General features: G+C 49.3%; 1 long non-coding RNA gene across 2 annotated transcripts in view; it reads right to left on the bottom strand.

The window, feature by feature from the left end:
• The window catches only part of LOC131811615 (uncharacterized), a 114455-nt gene that overhangs the window by 84249 nt on the left and 8526 nt on the right, over positions 1-21680 (bottom strand). Inside the window, exons 1-2 of one of the 2 annotated variants that reach the window (XR_009346018.1) lie at positions 7680-8045; positions 2563-2677 (exon numbers count right to left, since the gene is read on the bottom strand). This is a non-coding gene — a long non-coding RNA (uncharacterized LOC131811615). Of the gene's footprint in view, positions 1-2562; positions 2678-7679; positions 8046-21680 lie in introns of those variants that run through there. The other variant, XR_009346019.1, reaches the window with a different exon arrangement.

The raw sequence follows: 21680 nt of genomic DNA, 5'->3' as shown, positions 1-21680 counted from the left end.
CTGATCCATACTAGGAACTCAGTAAACGTTTGTTGAATGAATGAATGGATGAGGGGTCTGAGCTCTGAAGCATCTAATTCTATAGATGGAGAAATTAAGGCCCAGAAAAGATATACTTGTTTTCCCGTAAGGTCATGAACCTAAGTAGTCAGGACCAGACCGAATGAGCTCTTTCAACTCTTTCGACTGCTAGACAGCCCTGTTGATGCTTTTTCGCCTAGTTGTATCTTTCTTCCTTCCAAACTATTGCTTTTTAAGCAAAGAAATGCATCTCATTTGCTAGTTTTAAATCTGCCAACAAGTGCCCGTTCCCAAAGGGGAGATGGAGTGGGGGGCGAACAGTGGGGAGAGTCTATGAAAAAGGCCACCAGAATGATGTATTTGTCATGGCGCTCAAAGCATGGCTATTTTTCCTATGTGCTGGGGACAGGATCACTCTCACGGCATTGAAATCGCAGTCAGTGATGGAAATATACAAAGGTGAAAGAGTGGAGTTAGATCTGGGGGCCAGCAGGAAGTCTTACGCTTAAAACTGGCCAGGCCAAGCATCAATCCGACAAGCAAATGAGCTGCGGCTTTCTGGAAGGTGTCTGAGGAACGGAGATCAACAGATCCTCTGCTCTGTTGGAAAGTTCCTTTTGAGGGTCTTCCTTACTTATAAAGTTATTAGGAGATCCTGGGAAAATTCAAATTGGACCTTGCTACTCTCCTCACAGCTCAAAAGCAAGACAAGCAGGCAAGAAGGAAGGGGTTCAAATGCCACTTAGAGAAGAGAAATAGGGGAGAGGGGCCCAGGCCTCAGAGAGCTGCTTCATGCTGGGACAGTTTCTGAAAGAGACCAATAACTTGAATTCTATGACACAGCAAATTTCTCGTGCTGATGACTTCCTCGGCAAAAGGAGGCCAACATGGAGGCTCTGAGTTCAGGCCATGTCAGAAGAGAGAGAGAGAGAGAGAGAGAGAGAGAGAGAGAGAGAGAGGAGAGCCGTGCCTAACCCAGGGATGCCTCCAGAATGCTAATGGCCAGCAGAAGAAACTTCCAGTATACTCTTCTTTGAACTCTGGCATCCTAAATGCAAGTCATTTTGGAAGGGAATCCGTTACAATGCCCTAGATCATGTTTATTGATTGTCTTATCATTTGGCAATGGTCAGAAATATTCAGTAAAAAGAAAGAACCCAGAGTAGACAAAAAACAATCTGAGTTTGAGCCCCAGCTGTGTGACCTTGGTAAAATCATTCAACCTCTCTGAACTTCTGTTTCTTGATTTGTAAAATGAAGGAACTGGTCTATATATCCTCTATAGCTCTTTCTAACCTTTGCATACTTAATATTGTATCTAAGTTTGAGGTTGAACCCATAGACAGATTTTTTTCAAACATGATTAGAAGAGGTTACCCTTCAGGCAAGAAAAGCCCACCCAATGTATTATTTTCTTACATTTCTCTGCAATGCAACTGCAATATCAGTTAAGGGGGGGGCAGGGGAAAGGGAAATATTAACCTCTTGGAGTGAACAGCAACCCTATTGCACAAAGACACTTGTTGTAAATTTCAGACCCTTATATTAAAAAGGGGAATTTAAAGGAAGTTAAGGTCAGGGAATGATTTGAGGACCTTGCCCTCACTTTACAGGGTAGGATTATGGAGGATCCCAGTCAATTTATTTGTTCTTTGAGTTCCACTTGCAAAATGTAAACATTTCCAAAAAACTCATGTGGCATTTAATACATACAACAAATAGGTCTGTTGCATAATGACCCGAAGGTCTTCTATGTAATGTGCTTCTGTTCTACCGTGAGCCTCAAGTTTCCATCTAAGATTTCTGGCAGTTTCCTACATTTTGCTCACATAACATCCAAGGATTAGCCAGGTAGCTCGCATTCTCCCTTCCTTACAAATCTAACTGCCCTGGGCTTTCCAAAATCCTCTGCCACGCTAGAACTGAACTCCCCAATAAGAATTCACAGTATGACTCTGAAGCTCAGAAAGGCAGCTAACAAAAGCTCTATAGCAGAGAATTTTGCTGGTTAATAGGAAAAGTAAAAATATTTAGAGTTTAATGTCTCCCTCAAAAAAAAAAAAAAAAAAGAATAACCTAAAACGTTTCCTACCTGTCCTATGCTGAACTTTAGTTAAGAAGAAATAACTCAACATGTCAGTTTCCTCGGAGAAACTGAGCTCAGCAAATAACTTCTCAACTCTACACATCGCTGTCCCCCCACCCCCGCCAGAGGCCTGAAACAGCCTAGGAAGTGGGGGGTGGAGAGGCAACCCTGCACCCCATGGATGAGGTCCTGTAGGCCTCAGTCCTGGGGACATCTGCACACCCAGGCCCAAGCCCTTGGAGGAGACAAAATAGGAAGAGGCCTGCTTCGGAGGAGACTGTGTCTTTCCTAACGACCTCTGTGACGGGTGCCTTTCTTTGCCAAAGGTTAAGCCATTGAGGACAGCCCTCAGCACCGGATCCCTGATTTCCCTGTGCTGTATCACCAAGTGGGTATGGAGTCTCCTTCGTTCTGCCCAGGCCAAGGGCCGTGCGCTGAGGGATCTTTGCACTCACCTGGGACTCTGGAGCTCACAGTGTTCAGACTCTTCAGTTCCGTGGCCTCCCAGACTCCTGTCTCCAGTGGCCACCCCTCACGTAGACCCCCAGCTGGCAGGACTGGTCTGACTACCTGAAAAGGCAAAACGATGGGAAGGGTTACTCTGCTGGCTTGGGAGGAGAACAGTAGAGACTGGGGGCAGGGACATTTTCTAGGAAATCAAGGAGTGGGTTGGCTGAAGGTAGGGAAAAGGGCAGAGGGGCGCCAAGCAGGGATGCTGATGCCCCAGGAGAGCTTTTCAGAGATGCTCACAAAGTCCCTCCCCACACCCCTCCTCCCACCCCCAGTTTGGGAAGTCCCTGGGACCAAGAAGAGGGTCTGGTCTGAGATTGCAGCAAGTGTGCCCAGCACTTTTGACTCAATCTCAATCCCTTCCTTTGCCTCCAACCTAAGGCAGATAAGGCAGAAGAACTCAAAGCAGCAGGTCTTGGAAAGAGGACAGAAGGGGCAAAGGGGCCAAAAGGAGAAAACCTGGTTCCAGTCATGGGTGGGGAGGAGAGATAGAAGGGGAGAAGTGTGCGTGCTGGGCAACCAAAAGGTGGCCTGAGGGTGGCTGCGGGCAGAACCCCCTAGCCTGGCCCAGCCACTAGGGGGCAGAAGGCCGGGTGAGAGGGTGAATCTCTTAGGTGCCTTCACCCCTTCCTTAGCTCCAGAGACAACCTCTCGTCTTGATTTTTCTAACACAGTCAAACACTAAGCTATCTGACTGGGCATGAGGAGCCAAGTTTCCTCAGGGGCTTCTCGGATACGTCCCATTCCCCACGGAGAAGCCCACTGGGTGAGGAAGGGTCTCCAGCTGTCACCCCTACCCACTTCTCTATAGGGACTCCAGAGTTTGACATCAGAGGCAAGTGCCTAGAAGTTTCCATCAGGCCCCTGGCTTACTGGGTGACGTGGCTTTTTTCAAGAGGGGTGTGCATTAGCAGTTGGAAGGTTCTAAGAGATTACCCCCTCCCCCCCCCCTCCCCGCCCTCCTTCCTCAGCAAAGGCAGAGTGGGGAGAAAGGGGGAGATCTGCTCCCACTGGCCTCGGGCTGACGCAGCTGCTTTGGGGAGGAAGGAAAGAGGCACAAAAAGCCACAGATTTTCACTTATTGTGAAGGGAAAGGGGAGGGGGTCCTTTCCTCTGTTCCCACCCGGACGGAGACACCCCTCTCCGCAAGTCCCCCGCGCCCGGCCCGGATCAAAAGTGAGCAGCCCGGGCCAGCAGGCAGCTGCCTCAAGGCAGCAACAGTTGTCTGGCTGAGGCGAGGCGAGCCAAGGACTCGCTCTGGCGCGCACGACGCCGGCTTCGGTCGGTGCTCCGAGGCTCTGGAGCCCCTGCCTCAAACCCAGCCTCCGTGGGAGAAGTGAGGGGACTGGGGACGCAGTAACCCCGAACAGCCTGAGCTCCGGTGGCTCAACCTCTTCTGTGCAAGTTCACTTGTCCTAGGTCACCTCTCTCCCAAATCGGAGGAGATTCAGCCTTTTGGGGCGAGGAGGGCTTTCAGGCTGGGGGGAGGTGGGGGATGTAAGAAGCAAAAGACAAAAAAAGAGCCGAAGGGACACAGGGTGAAGCTATTTTTAGCCTAACGTGGCTCTTGCGCTTCTTCCTCCGCGGGAGCTATCGCTCCACAGACGGCCCCAGGTGAGAGGCAGGGAGGAAAACCCCCCAGGGTTTTTGCTTTTGCTCCATCTCCTCTGCAGATCTTAGGGACCCTTTTACTCTCTCCGAAAACGCAATCAGGGAGGGAAAATCTCCTTTATCTGGGGAGAGGGGCTCTCATTTAGCCTCAGAGGTTCAAGTCCTCGCCTTCGGTGACTTCTCCGTGCCTTCTCTCAGGCTGAGCTATAAAAGATAGACTCTGTCCAGCACTCTCGGACTCCGCAGCCCTTTCCTTTTTCGGCAGACGATAGAGTCTGGGTGCTTGGCTAACCGAGAGGGGAATAATGGTGGGTATTTAATTTGCTGGAAGAACGTTGGTTGGGGTGCGGGGGGAATTCAGGCCCTCCCCGAAAATGGGAAGCTTCACGGCCCTCGGATCTTAGGCTTTCATATCCCTAGACTCATCCTCTATCCGTGTCCATCCCTGTGGGCGCCTGTGTATGTCTGTGTGTCCTTCTGGTCCAGTCCCTAAGGGCGTCTAGTACTGTTTCTAGCTGGCGAAGGACACGGGGCGCAAAGCATGACGAAGGCCTGATTTGTGCCACTTGTAACCGAAGTGGTAACGACTGCAAGGGAAGGAGGGGGACCCACAGACGACCCTCAACCCTGCAGCTCTGCCTCCCTCCCCAGGACGGGGCGCCTGGAGAGGCCAAAACAGGGCTGCTGCTGCTACTGCTAAGCTGCTGAGTCGGGTACAACCACATCTCTCAAAAGCTCCTTCTCTGCGGGGGTTTCCCCAGTTTTCGCCTGTTTTACCCCCTTCCGTGCTACTTAGTTTTGAAAAAGAGGAGATGGGAGAGACCTGAGGCTGCAAAACGCCCCAAATTAGGTTGGAAGCAGGTGCGGGACGAAGAAGAGACTCCGGGGAGCGGGCGGTGCCTGGGTGTTTTCCCTCTTTTTCCGAGCTACCCAATTCGCCGCGGCTCGCCGCACCTCCAGGTCCCCCACGCTAGGACAGAAGATGCTGAAGGCCTCCCGCTCTTCCCTCAAGGGCTTCCCCACCCCTATATTGCAGAGTTGGATCCTTAGGGTCAAAAATGACCAGAACATGTCCTAACCTGATTTATATTCCAGGTACTGACTTAGCCTTATGATAGGATCCCCCCCCCTTTTTTTTTGCAGTGGGTGAATAGGGTTATTCGGGGTGTGGGCGGGGGTGGGGGGGAAGACACAACTTCTGTAAACTTTTATTGTATTTTAGCTTCTTTCCACTTCTCCGAAAACACACGCACACTGCCTGCTTCAATTCCCCCTGTGATACAAAGTCGATTTAAAAGTTGGGGGCGGGGGACCCGCGCGGAAGACAGGCGGGTGACCAATGCCTCAGGGAGCGCGGGAAGGACGGGAGGGAAAGGATTGTTTCTGCCGTGGAAAACGGGGAAAGGGCTGGGAAAGGCTCGGACAGAGCCGCTTCGGGAAGGTGCGGGCTTCGGCTATCGCTGCCGGCTGCGGTCTTCTCGACGAGCGCGCCCTCCGCGAATGCTTTTTGGGGTAAGGGCTTCCGGCTATTGAGTTATGTACAGCAAGCCCAGACCGCAAAAAGATTCGCGAAGGGCAGAGTCCGCTGGCTTCTTCAGTCCGCCGCCGCCGCCGCCTTCAGCCCAGGATGTCTCCGAACCCCGGAGCCGAGCCCGCTGGGTCGCCCCAGCGCGCTTCAACGCGGCTCTGCCTTCCCACCCTGCGCGCCGCCCGCCCCCTGCCGTCCCTCCCTGAACCCCCCCGACCCATCCTTGCGTTTCTTTACACCGTCCGCGACCCCCCAACTCAGCCCGCACAGACGCGAGCGAGGTGTGTGGAGGGCGAGAAGAGGAGCGCGGAGGGGAACCAGGGATCCCGGCGCCCAGCCTCCACCCCTCTTCCGTAGACTCAGCACCCCGAGCTTCCCCGCCTATCTGGTCTATCATCCCCATTCCCCTCGCAGGGTTCTGCCAGCCCCGGCTGCAAGGTCGCGGATCTCTGAACAGGTACAGTTCGGATTTCCCCTGAACCCGCTCTTGTCCCTTCTAGTCCCCAAGCCGAGGTTCCAGCCGTGACTACAGGCGCTGCGTAAAGAGAAAAACTCCCCCAGAGCACTAAATAAATACAGACGAGGCCGCCAGCTCATTGGTGCGGACTAAAATCGTCACCCACCAATCAGGAAAGAGCTCACATTTCCCTTTTTTTTTTTTTTTTTTTTCCAGAAGGGGGAGGGAGGAAAAAAAATATTTCCATTTCTAATTATTCAACAAAACCCAGACTGGAACACATTAAAATCTTGTTGTTGCAAAAAGCTGGCCAAGACCCCTACCCCCATTCCAGCCCAAACGAGGAGAGGGCTGCAAGATATTGAGCAAGGGAAGATTCAAGAGAGACAGACCTCTCCCAACGGGACCCAAGCCAGAAGACTCAGACAGAAAACGACAGGCAAGATGAACATAAAATAAACCCAAACTCCACGCTAGTCAACCTATTTCTAGAAAAATGAGAATGTCTCAATCCCACCCTCAAAAAAAAAAAAAAAAAGTTCTGAATGCTCAAGAGAAATGGTGAAGCTCCTCCCTCTGTACCCCCTTCAAACCCATCCAGATATTGGGTGTCTAATGCCCCACTCGCCTCAGGTGCCCTTTCATTGCTGCAGCCCCCCCTTCCTCCCCATTCTGCAGAAGGTTGAGGGGAACAACAAGGGACGAGCCCCTCACTGATCGCCGGCTCCCCAAACGACGGGAGATTCCAGCATCTGCGGGAGGAAAGAGAGGGGAGCGGAAGGGAGACAGGGTTGGAAGGAGGAGGGTGATCCCTTTTTTTCGTTCTCCCTCCTTCCCTCTCCCCTGTCTCAGTCTAGGCCCCCTCTGCCATCCCATCCATCCAAACTTCGAGGGGTTGATCTCTTTCCTCCCAGTGCAGCGCCACCCTTCCCATGTCTGCTCTTGCCCGCCCCCCCCCCCGCGCCCAGTATCCAAGAAGGGTGTGGGCAAAGGAATGTTCAGATCACCTCCCTGCACAACAGTAGCCCCCCAGTGGGGAAAAACCCAGCCAGGGTGGGATGCTGCAAACATTGCAAGAAAGTTGCCATATTTGTTCTCTGCCACCCTGGAATCGACGTGCGGGCGGGCGCACACACGCTCTTGCTCTGCAAGCCCGGAATAAACGTATCTAGTCGAAGTAGTCACTGTCTCCAAGTCCCTGTCGACCCACCCCCTCCGCCCATCCATCACCCTCCGCAGCTCTGCGACCCACCCACTCTCCCACGGCATCCCCTCCGCTAGGCGACCGACAGACGCACGCACACACCCCCCGAGCGTCGGCGCGTCCAGCGCGCCAGAGGGGGCTCCACCGTCTGCGCCTGCCGCCGCTGCGGCGCGGGGCAACTGGGAAAAAAAAAGTTCTGCTCAGCGGACCAGGGAACCTACAGACCACCAGCCGACCAGTGTACCAGCCCCTTCCTCCTTACCTCGGTCCGGGGGCCCCGAGAGCGCGCTGGTCCCGTCCGCACTGCAGCCAGCTTGAAGGAGTCCCTTTCCAACCGGCCCGCTCCCCTCCCGCCCCTCCCCGCCCCCCACGGGTGTTTGCCCAGCGGCAAAGCAGGCTCTTCCAGGTAAGTATATAAGTTACTGTACTGTGTGGGAGGGTCACGATCTTGGTAATTGCTGCTTTCCGAGCTTAACCCCTGCGTTCCTGCTTTCCTCCAACTTGTTGAGGACTCGTCGGATAGCGGGAGAGCGAGCGAGCGCGCCAGAGAGCGCACCGGCTGGGAGGGGGTAGAGAGGTGCACCGGGCCGAGTAGGGAGAGCGAGACAGCGAGCGGCGGAGTTCAAATGCCCCCCTGGCAGCGGTTTTCATTGGATAGGTTTCCCCCCCCCCACCCCCGTCTCCCCTGGCTTGCCCCCCCCCCCGGTCTCCCATGTAGGGGACGTCTCCAGGCAAAGTCACGATTCCTTCTCAGTTCGGAATGAACTGTGACTAGAGCCATGACGCAGCCAGCGCGCATTACTCACTTTTTGCAGTCACGACTTGGGAATCCGTGCTGGTTCCAACCAAAATTACACCGCTACCATTGAATTATTTAATAGGATCCAGTTCGGGGGTAAACTTGTGCATTGTGCCAAGGGATGGGGGACGAGGGATGGGGGAAACTAGGACAGGGGGCACCTCCCCTCCCCTTTATGACTTTTGGACCACCCCCACCCCCACCAGAGCTCCACGTGCTGCAAGTGTTTTATTAGCCTACCACCCTTCCCGGCCCCGGCCGCTTCCCCCTACCCAGCTACTTCCTTTGCAAATGTGGCAGAATTTGTAAACACAACCACGCAACTTTCAGGACCGAGAGGAGCGAGGCTTGGGGAAAGAAACCAGTAGGTCTGGGTGAATGACGAGGAGGCCGAGGGGTGGGCCGAGAGGCTGCGAGCAGCTTTGGTTTGAGCTGAATTGTCAAGACACAGTGTGGGTTGCAGCGTTATTTGTGTTATTCTCCACAACATCGGTAACAGCCCTTGTTACTATTATGAGTTGACGAATACTCAGTCTTAACCAGGGAATCTTTCAGAAAGGGACTGCTTCTGAACTAAAAATAACTCGACCCACCCTCTTTATTTTCCCCCTCAGGGCTGCACCTTGGGTGCTCTGTGTGGGGGTCAGGTGACTAAAGCCAGAGACTGTGGCTGGGTTAATATGGGGCAGAGGGAGCACGGAGTACCTGGGCTCTCCTCTCTCGCCTGAAGGCTATCCCCTTCAGATACTTACCTCACCATCCCGAGTTTATTTTTTTTTAATTACGTAGAAAATATCCCTGTATGCACACAAGCTTATCACAGATCTGCAAGATTCATTTCCCCTACCATGTACAGCCCACTTTTGTGGGCCAGTTAGAGGATGCATTTTTATTATTCCTCTCTGAGGAGTTAATCAGTATGAATGTCTTTGCGTGCTCGTGATATTCATCCCCCCTCTGGCCTCCGATAACCTTCCTCCCTCCTCACCTGTCTGGCTACAGGTTTGGTCAAAGTGTCTGGAGCCCATTGCAATGAATCTCACTTTGGGTCGATCCCATAACCCCAGGGAGTGGATGGTCTCCCCAGTAACATTTAGCAACTTGGAGAAGAACCCCCATTCCCCAGTTTCTCTCGGAGTCGGTTTTCAGAAACCCTTGGCTTTTGACTTTAAGGCACCACGCGTTGTTCCCAAGCCTGGATTTTCTGCGCATCGCACCAGCAACTCCTGTGCTTTGGCTTCTAATTCATTCATTCCACAACTCATTTGGGGCTCCTATGACTAGGACGCGAAGGAAAGGGGAATGATAAGAAAAATGCCATAATGCACAGACACATCCTTACACACCTTACGGGAATTGCAGAATGTGGGAGCGTTGGGGGCATGAAGTGGGAGTGAGGAGGGCCCAAATAAAGCAACCTATAGTCTCTTATTTTGAGAGTCACCATCACCGGAGAGAAATCGTTCAAGCCCACTGGCGGGAAGGTGCAGGAGCCTGGGAATGGAGACCCAGATAGAAACTGGCCTTTGCGGAGAAAGCCCGTAAGCCACCGGCTTTCGGTTCCTGGAGCGCTGGGCCTTGGCTCATCCTCGAATCTAACACTTCGCTCCCCCCTCCTTTAATTTTTTTTTCCCTTTCCTTCCCACTCACCCCTCCTTTTCCAAGCTCTCACCGAAGTCACGACTCTCCCCTTTGAACATCCTTAACCCCCTCCTTTCCGAATCCCTCTTCTGCATCCAGGGCGGGGCTATCCGCAGCTGGCGCCAACCCCGCCCCCTGGCGCTTGGAGCTGAACTCGCCGAGGACGAAGGAATTTTCAGCACCTGCCTTCTATGGACAGCTACCGCGCCCTGAGCCTGCCCGGGGCCGGGGTCTCAGCCCTCGGGCTCCAGGAACCGAGCGAGTAGGGAAGTTTGTCAAGGGAATGGAGATTTTACCCTCTCTTTACCGCCCAGCCCCATCCATGCAATTTTAATCTATATTACATCGCCTCCATTAATGTCACAGAGAAATGGTCCATTAAGTGGTATCTGAGCACCCTTTAAGACAGAGAAAATGGGGAGTGGAGGGGGGCAGTCGAGAGAACCGGGCTCAACAGCGCCGACCCATAAAGAGAGAGAGAGTTGCAGCAGCTATTGATTCAGAGATTCGTCAGGGTGATTCCCAGCTCTGCAAGAATTCCCCCTTTCAGTTCCCTTGCTTGCAGCCCCAAATTCATTATGCACACACACAGCTATACCCCTCACCCTCCACTCAGTCCCACCCTCTTCCTTCAGAAAGGGGTAGAAAGGCAGCCAAAAAAAGAACCCCAGAGCATGCACAAAGTAAGCCTCAGCTCATACTCACAGTCTGCGGCATGCACATGACATAATATTACTTACCCAAACGGGAACTCCTTAAGAGAGAGAAAGAGAAACACGGGGGGGGGGGGGAGAGAAAGTGGAGGAGAGAGGGAGACAGAAGAGAGGAGAGGAAAAATCCAACAATTAATTTCCAGACATAGTTGGGGGGGGCAATGCGGTGATGTCCAGGTTTTCTTCCACCCGCGCTGGCTTTTTATCCAGTACAGCCCTCGGTCTATTTCTGGAACACGATCAAACCCTGATGCTATTTTTAGCAAGTACTGAAAAAACCTCCACACACAAAGGCATTTCGCTGGAACGTTACCTCCAAAACATTAAACGTGCATTAAGCGCCCCCTCCCCACTTTTTTCTGCACCACCAGACTCACTTGCATTACTGCAGGTGATGTTTTTCAAAGCAGAAAAATACCCAAATATTATATTTTCCCACCCTCCCATGAACTCCCGTCTGCCTCTGCCTGTTGCAAGCTTCTCGCAGTCTCCCCAGCAGAAGGCTTTGGAGTGGTTGTATTCTTTTAAAGCTGCTTGTCTCCATTGATCAGATTCCCTGCATGCTGGGGAGGGGTGAAAGGGGGTCCTTAGGCCCCTTCCCCAGAAAGCTCTAGAGTCTAATGCTATCCACGATGGAGATTCCCAAATGAGGGAATAAAAAAAAAAAAAGCTTCCATACCCTTCCCACGTTTCCCACCCATGCTTTGCAAAATCGCGCTGTGTTTGCAACACACCGCCTTTGGAAATGTATATTTTGAAAGCTGCATATGTGTGTGTGTATGTGTGTGTGTGAGTGTGTGTGTTTTGCGTTCTAGTAAATTCACTACGAGAAGGTTGGAGAAAATAGACTCAGGAAGGCAGCGCGGAGCAGCCGCCTTGAGTCTCCTTTGCCAGCCTGCGTCAGTCAGGAGCTACTGACGTCACGTGCAGATTCTCCTCTTTGGTGGGTCTGGTTCAGCCGAGAAGAGGCTTCTGCTCAGAGACAGCGCTTTGTGTTCGGCGCAGCCACTGAGCAGCCGAGGCCGCTGAGGCAGGCGCCACCCCAGGCTCGGGCTAGGCAGCTGCAAAGGAGGCTGAGGCCGCGTCTGCACTAGGCGTGCGGGGCCCCGAGGGCGTGCCCAGCAGGACAGCCCCCTCCCCAAAAGCCCTCGGCCGCCCAGTGCAGAGTCGGCTCAGTACAGACTCCCGCGAGCGTCCTTTCCCCGCCCTTTCGCAACTGGTCACTGTAGCAAAGACAGCTATGGCTATGACTCGGATTAATTCCGTGTGTTTGTCGGGCAGATAGCCCCAGCTCCTCCAGTGACGCAAATAACAGATTCTACGGCTCCCGTTGTCTCCCCTGCTCCCCTCTTCTCCCTCCCTCCTTTTCCTTCTTCTGTTTCCTCTGCCCACGCATCCTACTTGGTCTCCCACGGAATCAGCCAGCTACAGCTTCCCAGAGAGCAATAATCCGAGTTACAGACAGACAGACTCCCAGAACAGGAACAAATAAGCTTGCAGTTTCACACACACACACTCACAGCCCTTTGTAAATGGCCAGTAGCGTTTAGGGGCTCCCCTGAATGGGGGAGGGGGGAGCTGATTCACAAATCCAAGGAGTCACTGCTAGGGGGAGGGGGAAACCCGAGAGGGAGGGACAGGGCTCAGTGTTGCAGCTTTTCCCTCTCCTCACCAGGCAAAAAGGAAACCCACTTCTACAAATATCCTGAGGACAGGGTATTAGCGAATAAACAACTTTTGTTGAATGGTGAGAGAGAAGAAAATTCAACAAAGAGTGCAAATGCTTAGTCTCTTGCAACATTATCAGAACTTTTTAAGACTAGGTGATGGTTTTACCCTTCCTCCCTCTAAAAGACCAAGAGATCTTTTATTTTTCTTCTTCTTAAAATAATATTCCTAAGAAAGGAGACCAGTGGATGGGAGCTATTTTTAAACCAATTTGAATGGAGCTTGTTTCATGAGGGTGACAAAGTGTGTGTGTGCTCACATGCCTCAGGTGTTGTATCTGAATCTGAGATTTCAGCAGAAGACATGCCACACCTCAGTATGACAAAGGGTTTATTGATTGGTGGAGTGATGAAGTGGGAAGAATTCCTGCAAATTGAAAGATCTGAACAAAATCACACACACAGGGATTGCCCTTCCAAATCTACACAGCATCCTATACCCAACTCATCTGCCCTCTGCCCAGAAAGGGGGGGGGGGGCACTGGAAAGCAGAGAACTGGCATTAAGCCAGGTCTTTATTTCCTATATTAACCCTCATTCTTAACATTCCCTGACAATGGGATGATGCCAGGAAGCAGTTTTTCAGAGGCTACAGCTACCATTTGGGGCACAAGGCCTAAGAGTGATCATGAGCTGATCTTTCAACAGTGTGACCCTTCATACCCTCTCATCTCCCTCTTCAGACCTTCCTAGGCTTCTTGGCTTGCCTTAGAGATTATAATTTAAGGTAAAACCCATCTTGTACCCTCAATTCCTGTCCGTGGCTTAAGTTTTGCCTACTAAACGGCTGCTCAGGATGGAGGACACTCTCTGGCAGCCCCATTAGCAGCTGCTTATTTTTAGCTCCATGAATGCCTCTATGAATGCATGTGAGAACGGGGCTGCAGTGGGGAGGTATGCAGTCAGAAGAAATATCAATGGGAGGCAGGTGGCCCTGGTTTTTGCACTGAAGATGGCTTATCACATGGTATCATCAGATGTGGCCTGATGGACAAGAAAGCTTCCCCATCATGTGGCAGCAGCATTTCAAGGCAGTCTTCTTGGAATCATGAAGATGTCAGGCTAAGGATGTTTCTAAACGCACAAAGTATATATGTTTCTAGAGTTATGAGACTAGGTATATGTGTAAGCATAAACTCATGTATATGGAGCACATTCACAGAAACCATATAGTTCCGATACAGACCACATAAACTATAAAAAGAAGAGACCATTTAAAATAATGTGACCTACTTTCTATGGTGGTTAGATGCCATTGTGTCTATGTTGAGATCAAGGCAGGTTCATTCGAGGTCACTTTGAGGGTCCCCTGACATCTTTAAGCAAACCCTGAAATCTAGCTCTTACAAATGAGGTAGAGTTGGAAAAAGAAGAAATGTGCTCAATGTAGCAGCCAAAATTATCCTAATCTAACTTCAGCGGACTGGTAGACTCAGCGTCTCTGCTTCTCCCCCTGCCGAAAGAGGGCGCCCTTCTGCAGTGTCCCTGTTTTTCCTACTGCAATGAAGCTGGCTGGTTAGATTGCAGGCGGGGGTGTGGCTAGGAAGCTCAGCAGAAACAGAAGTTAGTCCTAGGTAGCCATTGTCTCCATTCCCCCCACCACCCCACCCCACACACACAGCAGTCCCCTCCTTTGGTACATGCCTCGACTGGAGCTGGTGTCCTTGGCTTTCTGAGCTGTCCCTCCATTCTTTGTTAAGTGCTATGGTGCCCAATTACTGTCTGAGCATTGAAGTTCAGTACCTAGGGAGTTGTTAGACTGATGTGGAACCAGTCCAAGATAAAAACCACCTTCTGCACTGCCAGGCCATTCCTGGGCATCCCAAGCATGAAGAGGACTTGCATCCCCTAATGTCTCCCCAGAGGGCTCTGGGTGTAGACTGCTGTCACCAAGCCCTTGAAAAGAACGGAGTCTCCTTTCTTTCAGGGTCACTGAAGCCCAGAAATGTCCTGCTTGTGTCTCTTGTCTCCTCTCCAAGCACCAAGAAAAATGCCAGTAGGTAAAGTACTAGGTTTGGAGAAGGAAAAAAAAAAAAACTGCAGCTCCCCAGAAATCAACTAAAGGGAATGTATCGGGAAGTCCAGGAAAGAGATTCCTCTTTGCCTAAAGGTGTCTCCATTAGGGAGCTGACCTATTTGGGCCAAAATAAGGGATGGGATAGTGAAGAAACAAACCAATAGTTTTTGACACCAACTCTGTGGCAGACATCGTGCTGGGCACTTTACATCAACGATCTTGAATAGTACTTAAGGCAACTGTATGGGTGTCATTATAATGTTAACTTACCCAACTGGATTGTTGAGCACAGAAATCACTCCAGAAATATTAGTTATTATTTATCCCATTTTAAACCTAAGGAAATGGAGACCAGATAGCTTAAGTGACTTGCCCAAAAGTCTTAAAGCTTGAAGTTGGTTAAACTTGGTATCCAATCAAATTCCTATCCGTGAGGCTCCAACACTCATGCCTATACCACTCCATCGTGTTGCCTCTATTCCAATATCTGGTTTTCTATATTCCAGTTCTGGGTACCATCATGTAGAATTGCAGATATCTGGGACTTGCTCAGAGGTGGCCTGAATAATGAATCTACTTTATTCCTTCAAGAGGCCCGTATGCCAGGAGAATTGCCCCCGCCAAAAGACCATCTGCTTGAGAAGACACCCTCTCCAGTTATACCAAGGAAAGCACCAGCTGGTTCAGCCTCAAGAGTTTTGTCCAAACCCAGCCAGTGTGGAGATGCAGTGAACTTTATGTCCATTCAGGCTGCTACAACAGCCATATTTATACCTCCATGTTAGTGCCTCCCTTTGGATGGCACTAGGGAGGAGTTAGAAACTCCCCAGTCCAGTCTTCCAAGAAAGCTGTCTTAAGGTGAGAACAGCAGCAGATCTGCATTTGGATTGGCTAATCATCCAAGCCCTCCTTCACCCTTTTAGAAACTGGCATCCCTGATCACATATTCCTGATTCTGAAAACTTTAGAAGCTAAGGCATTAGCACCATGGGGGAGATGCGCCACGGCATGCATAATACAAGGTATTCCACAGTCCCCTTCCCCTGTTAAATACATGTTTTCATCACTTACCCTGATCAAGAGGTACATTCAGTCTTGGGAAATATTTCTTAGAAGCCAGCATATTTGGAGGTCTGAGGGTGATATTTTTAAGGACCACTTGCACGCTGGAAGAAATTGACTAGAATTCCAGCACCCCCTTTTTTTGTTGCCATCAGCATTCAAAAGTCTCAACTAAATGCAGTGTTCAACTTCAGAACAGTTAAGACAGTCTCTCTTCTTCGCACACCTTCATTACCAGCGAGTTAGCTCTTTCAAATACCCTCCTCCCTCCCTATGCCACTCTACTAGACACCCCGGAGAACCAGATGATGGGTTTTCCCATGCCTTGTCAGATGAAAGGCACATTTGAATAGGGACTCAGAGGGTCACCCAGGAATGTCTACAGTAGGTTTCATGGTGAGGATCTAAGCAAAGACAAGGAAGCCAGAGCAAGCACATGGTAGGGGGCTGAAGCTAAAGGGGTAGGGTGGGGTAGGGCTTAGGAAGCCAGCATGCTTTAGTTTAGCAGAGACTAAATAGAAAAGGATCAGAGCTTGAAAAGCATGGACTGCCGGGGGAAAAAAGAACTACCTGAGGGGTGCTTCAAGATGCCTGTGAGTTTGGCTTTAATTTTGTGGTTGGTAGACACAGTCTGCCACAGCTGAATTCGGTGGGCAGGAAGAGCTCAATCATGAGTTCATGGGGGTGTGAATTCACTAAACTTTTTATCTTTTCATGATTAAAAATGCCTTGAAACTAGCTTCTTGGGTCACTATATCTGATAGGCAAATAAGAAAAAATGGGCTCCATTGTCTTTAATTTGTAGTCCAATAACTATAGGCTGGAGCACACGGAAGAATGGACTCACATATCTCCTGGCTTGGCCAGTTTTTTGTACTTATGGGCAAGGCTATGACTAGAATAACAAATTGGGTCTGAATCTTGCCATAGGAGAGAGACTTGAAGCTCACCTGTGAAAAGCCAGCACCTTCCATTAGTTCTAGCTTACCACTAAAAGCAGAAATAAGATGTGGGGAGGAATATGAATTCCAGGTATAGTGGGTTTTCCAAGGACCACACTTTTTGTAGTGATTGTCTTTGAGAAGGAGAGCACCATGACCTTAACAAATTCTGATTTGGGTAATCCTGGGGTCTGTTTTATGAATGAGATTAACATTGTGAGGTTGGCCTAACGTCTGTGGCTTGGCTGGGGATCCCTGAAGGGCATTTGGGTCAGAAGGAACCCAGAGCAGACAAATCTTACTGCCTAACAGGGCGGAGCCCCGGGCTTTGGAGATCACTACAAATCACCCTAGACAGTGCTGGCAAATGTCACTTACCTCACCGTCCAGGAACCTGTGGTTCAGAACCCATGAAGAAAAGCCTTGGGTCTCAAACGAAAATGTCTAGAGTGAAGCCATCACAATGTGGTAGAATGAAATGCAAATTTAATTGGAGAAAAAAAAAATGTCTAGATGATTCCATCCTGTATTCAGGGACAATGCAATCCTGAGAATCTTTCTCTTTCTCTTTTTTCCTACCTCTACATTCTCAATCAATCCAAATAGTCATGAGTAAGCTCTTTCACTGTATCTGACTGGGATTAAGGGATTTCTGGTCTTTCCATCTAGTTTTAATTACATCACAATCAGATACCTTGAGTACCTTCACTGAGTGAGAATGCACTCATAGAGAGTCTTGCCACTTCATTTTGGGAGAGGTATGGTGTGCTGTGATTTTCCTGACATACTGGGCTTTGGGGCATGAAGTAGGGGGTAGAAGAGAGGGCAACTACTGTTAGCCATCTGGACATAACTCAGAAGGGAACTTGCCAGAGAACAAAGCCACTGTCTATGAGATGGGCACCTTGGAGAAAGAGCTGAGTGGGTTGTGAATGGTGAAAGAATGGTGATCAGGAAGGGGTAATTATGGCAAGGGTTAACAGGAAGATGACTGTAAGCAGCAACATTGCAGAAAGCACGAGGCAAAGGATGAGGTGTGTCCTGGGTGTTTGAGGACTGCTTTGAAAACTCATCTGGTCTCCTCTTGATCGTTGGCGCTCCTACAACAAGCAAGAATGAAAGGGATAGGGTGTCAGCAACCTATATTCCATCACTCACAGTTCCCTGTGAGCAAGCAGTTCCATGCTCTCCCCGCCCCTCCTTCACTGATATCATTTTGGCTTCCCTGGGAGTGGCAGGGACATGGGGGACAGATGCTCGAGGCTACGGTTAGATAAAGGGTTGCTCAGCCTTACCAGCAGATGGACAAATATGAGTTCGCTTCAAATTGGCAGGCCAGGACCAACTTATTCGTCAAGTAGTCATATTTCTGGCAAAGTAGAGTTTGTGGTATTAACAGGTCAAACCAGAGGGACCTGCTTCCAGTGGTAGCTCAGGGCCGGGGAGTTACATCACAGACATATATTTTTAACCCAACCACTCCATTTAAGGCAGTGACAGTCTCATTGCTCAGAAGGTGCTGCAGAAAGCCTACTCTTGGCTCTGTTGTGTTATTATCACCAGAGACCATTCTGATCCATTATGACATCACTCAGTCTATAGGAGAAGCGGAGGCTGGCAGAAAATCTTGAGGCAGGGGTAGAGGAACTTAGTAAACCCGGTGTGGCTGATGTCCCATAATGGAGGTTTAGAAACACAGCAATGAAATTAGAGACCAGTACCCACCCAAAGAGAATGGGAATCCCGTGATTCCCCAGAAAGTAATAATGTAGAAATGCTTTGAGATTATTCCGTATTAAATGAAAAAAGTTGACATCTTTGCCTGTACCGGAGAATTGAAGTAATATTTAGGATTCTCACAGGGACCTAAATACCTTTGAAATGGGGGTTGGTGAGAGACTAGCCTTAAAAAAGGTAAGTGGCTGTGTAATTTCTAATTCCCAAATGACTCACTATCAAGGGAGCTCAGTTAGGAACCAGCCTGAAACAGGGAAAGGAGTGACTCAGGCCAAGATCTAGACGTAAGGATCAAGGAGGTGCTTTCACAGTATTTTCTGTAGTTAAAAAGCCCAATCTGGACCTCCGTTTCAACCAATGCCAACCAGAAAGTCAGAACTTAATCTGTACGTGGAGATCTGGTCTGGGCTCTGCCATTTGTTCCTAACGAGAATCTGGAACACGTCATTCAGTATCTTGAATTTCCAACTTATAAAATGAGTCCACTGCTACCTGCTCTACCCACCTCACAAGATTTGATTTTTAAAGATGTAGGTGTGAACATGTTCCACAAATTAAAGAAGGCCTCACCTCTGTAATGGAAATTCTTACTAGTCACTGTGGTAGTTACTCTGAGTTCTTCAGTATGGGCATCATAGTAGAAGCACACACTGGGCAAGCATTGTCACGTACTTCATTGTCTCACGGGCTGGACTTTTTAAAAAGCAAAGATGGAATGCTCTAGAATGTTTATGGAACAATCCCATAGCCAAGTGTAACCTATTTATATTAGGTGGTGAGAACAAGTTCTGCTTCTAATTTCACATTTGTCTCTTGGTTCTTGATTCTCTTGAGTTCTCACTCAGGAGAATCCTAAGAACAGTGAGTATGCTCAGCTCTAGTCGTGCCAGGAACCTACTTAATGTTCCAGGTTTGGGCTATCTTATTTGTAAAACCTTGCCACATGGAGTTGTGGTATTCAAGGAGATCATACAAGTAAAATGCCTAGCACTGTGTTGGCACCCAATGAATGTTAGATGAAATTATCAAGGAGGCAAAAGAGGCCAACCTGTGGAGTTTCATCTTCCTTGGCTACCTTATTTTCTTCTTGGTTCAAGGCCCTGAGAAGCTCAGATGCCTCAAATTGATACCCACAGGGCAGGGCAGAATGACTGCTTAGGAATTTCTACCAAAGAGCCAGTAGAGGGAGCTCCCAGGTAAAACTGCTCTTCTCTAGCCTATATTTGCTTCGTTTCCCCATGAAACAAATCTCTGCCCAGAAGCCACAGCCTTTTTCTCTACCAGAGACCTTTTTACTGAGAGCAAGCTGGAGTGCTGAGCAAAAGACCTAGACCCAGTCCTGCTTTCAGAGAATCCAGGAGTTCTTGAACGTCAGAGACATGTTGTGTCCCATGGCCTGGTTCAACTTTTAGACTCCAGGTGTCACTTGGAATAGAAAGGACAGTTCCTGTTGGGGCTGATCCAAGGAGATCTGGGGCTGAGACTTTGAGGCAAACACGTCTCTCGCCCTTAGAATCTTGAATGTGGTCTAGTTTTCCAGTCACCCTCTCTCCACAGTTATCTAGATTCATAGTCACTGAAGGACCTTTATTTTAAATTTGTTATAAGGCAGTCATGAAGCCTGGCCGCCATTCACAGCAGAGTGAAGGAAATTGTCCTATCTGCTGTTAGGAGTCTTTAAACACAAGTATATGAGGAACTGAATGATGGACACGGCATGTCTTTCAGATAAAATACCTAAGATGGCTACCAAAATGTAGTGGGGTGGATTCTACTGAGGGTCTGAGCTGAGCTTTTCCAGTTCCTTCTCTGCTCAGATTCCTGAGGTCAACCAGGTAGCCCACTATCAGGGCACAGAGCTTTCTTCCTCACACTTATTTTCTAGCTCACAGTTAATCAATATAATAGTAGGAGCCCCAAGAGATAATAGGAGATATTTCTAGTCTTTCTTACAATTAACATTTGCTCACAGCCCAATTTTGATTAGCAGTGGCCTCATTTCTTTTAGGGTACCCAAGAGGCTTGGTGCCTTACCTACTTACAGGATGATACATAGCTTAGGAAGCACCCAGAATAAGGCAAAGACTTGACATATAGGAAGATGGAAAATATATGGGGCTCCTCTCCCTCCTTCTGTTGCACAATACCAAGACTAACAATGACCAATATTTATTGATTATTCACTGATCTCAACTACTGTGCTAATAGGTATGTATCATCCTATTCAATCCTTATAGCAGCTGAGTGAAACAGTTCCTACTACCGTTACCATTTTAAAGTTGAAAAGCCGGGACTTAGAGGGGCTACATAACCTGCCATAAGTCAAACAGTGATTAAGTGTAACAGCTAGTCTGAGAAACAGAGCAGCCCCTCTTTGAGCCCTAGCCAGGTTTTCCAGAATAGACAATAGTGGAGTTCCCTTCAGTACTAGAAGTTTCCACGAGTAAGGAGAGCCAGAGCATACCTTAAGTTCTAACCAGGACCAATGGAAATATCTGATGCTCCTCCTCATCCCATTGTTTCATTTACACAGGGCGAGTGTGACCCTGGTCCAAACCATGGAGAGCAAAATGGACTCATTACATCTTTGGCAAATGCACTGGACTTTTATAATTTGAGGTGAATGGAATGACTGATATCTGGGGACTTAGTTCAAGGATAGAAACCTCTAGGGCTCATGCCTGTAAAGAAAAGACTCTTTGAGAACTGCCATTAAGAATAATCTGGGAGGGGCACCTGTGTGGCTCAGTGGGTTAAGCCTCTGCCTTCGGCTCAGGTCACGATCCCAGGGTCCTGGGATTGAGCCCCGCATCTGGCTCTCTGCTCAGCAGGGAGCCTGCTTCCCCTTCTCTCTCTGCCTGCCTCTCTGCCTACCTGTGATCTCTCTCTCTCTCTCTGTCAAATAAATAAATAAAATCTAAAAAAAAATAAAATAAAAGAATAATCTGGGGAAGAAGGGTAAGCTATGGACTCTATCAGCAACTCTCAAACCATGATGTCATCTGTCTGGATCTGTAACTTTGGCAGCTCTATTTACCCACCTCTGCTTAAGGGTCAATGTTGGCTCCTTTGACATAGGGGCTGGGACCTAGTAGGGAAAGTGCAGGCTGCAGAGCAAACATCACAGGAGGTACTCCTCATACCCATAGGTAACAAAGACTTCAATTACCCCATGAGCTTGGCTGCTACTACTCATCCTCCTCTTCAAGTCAACAGAAGGGAGCTAACCAGTGAGAACGCAGGCCTCTGATGACAAGGAGGAGAAAAACATGAAGGAGCTACTGCCTTGAAGAGCCTGAGAACCACTGGCCACAGGGAGAAGAGAGGACTCAGGCCCAGTCTTGTCTTATCCTTTTGGTTCCTCATCTCTAGGGCTGATACCAAGTGTTTTGACTCATGGAATAACTTGCTGCTGTGGACCACCAGTATTAGCGGATATATAGGTTATAGGTTCTGATTGGTTTAACATGATATGTAAAGTTGCAAATCAAAACACAACTTTGGTCTAGATTGTAACTCAGGAGAGTTACTAATGTTTTGATTAGATCTCAGACTCATGCACATGCAGGGCTCATTATGATTAGAGATTTATGATCAGGTTAACTTCCAGGCCCTGATATGGATGC

The sequence above is a fragment of the Mustela lutreola genome, chromosome 1, assembly GCF_030435805.1.
Source record: "Mustela lutreola isolate mMusLut2 chromosome 1, mMusLut2.pri, whole genome shotgun sequence".
In the NCBI taxonomy this organism is placed as follows: domain Eukaryota; kingdom Metazoa; phylum Chordata; class Mammalia; order Carnivora; family Mustelidae; genus Mustela; species Mustela lutreola.
Note: the sequence above shows the minus strand (reverse complement) of the source record. Positions and strands in the feature narration are given on the sequence as shown.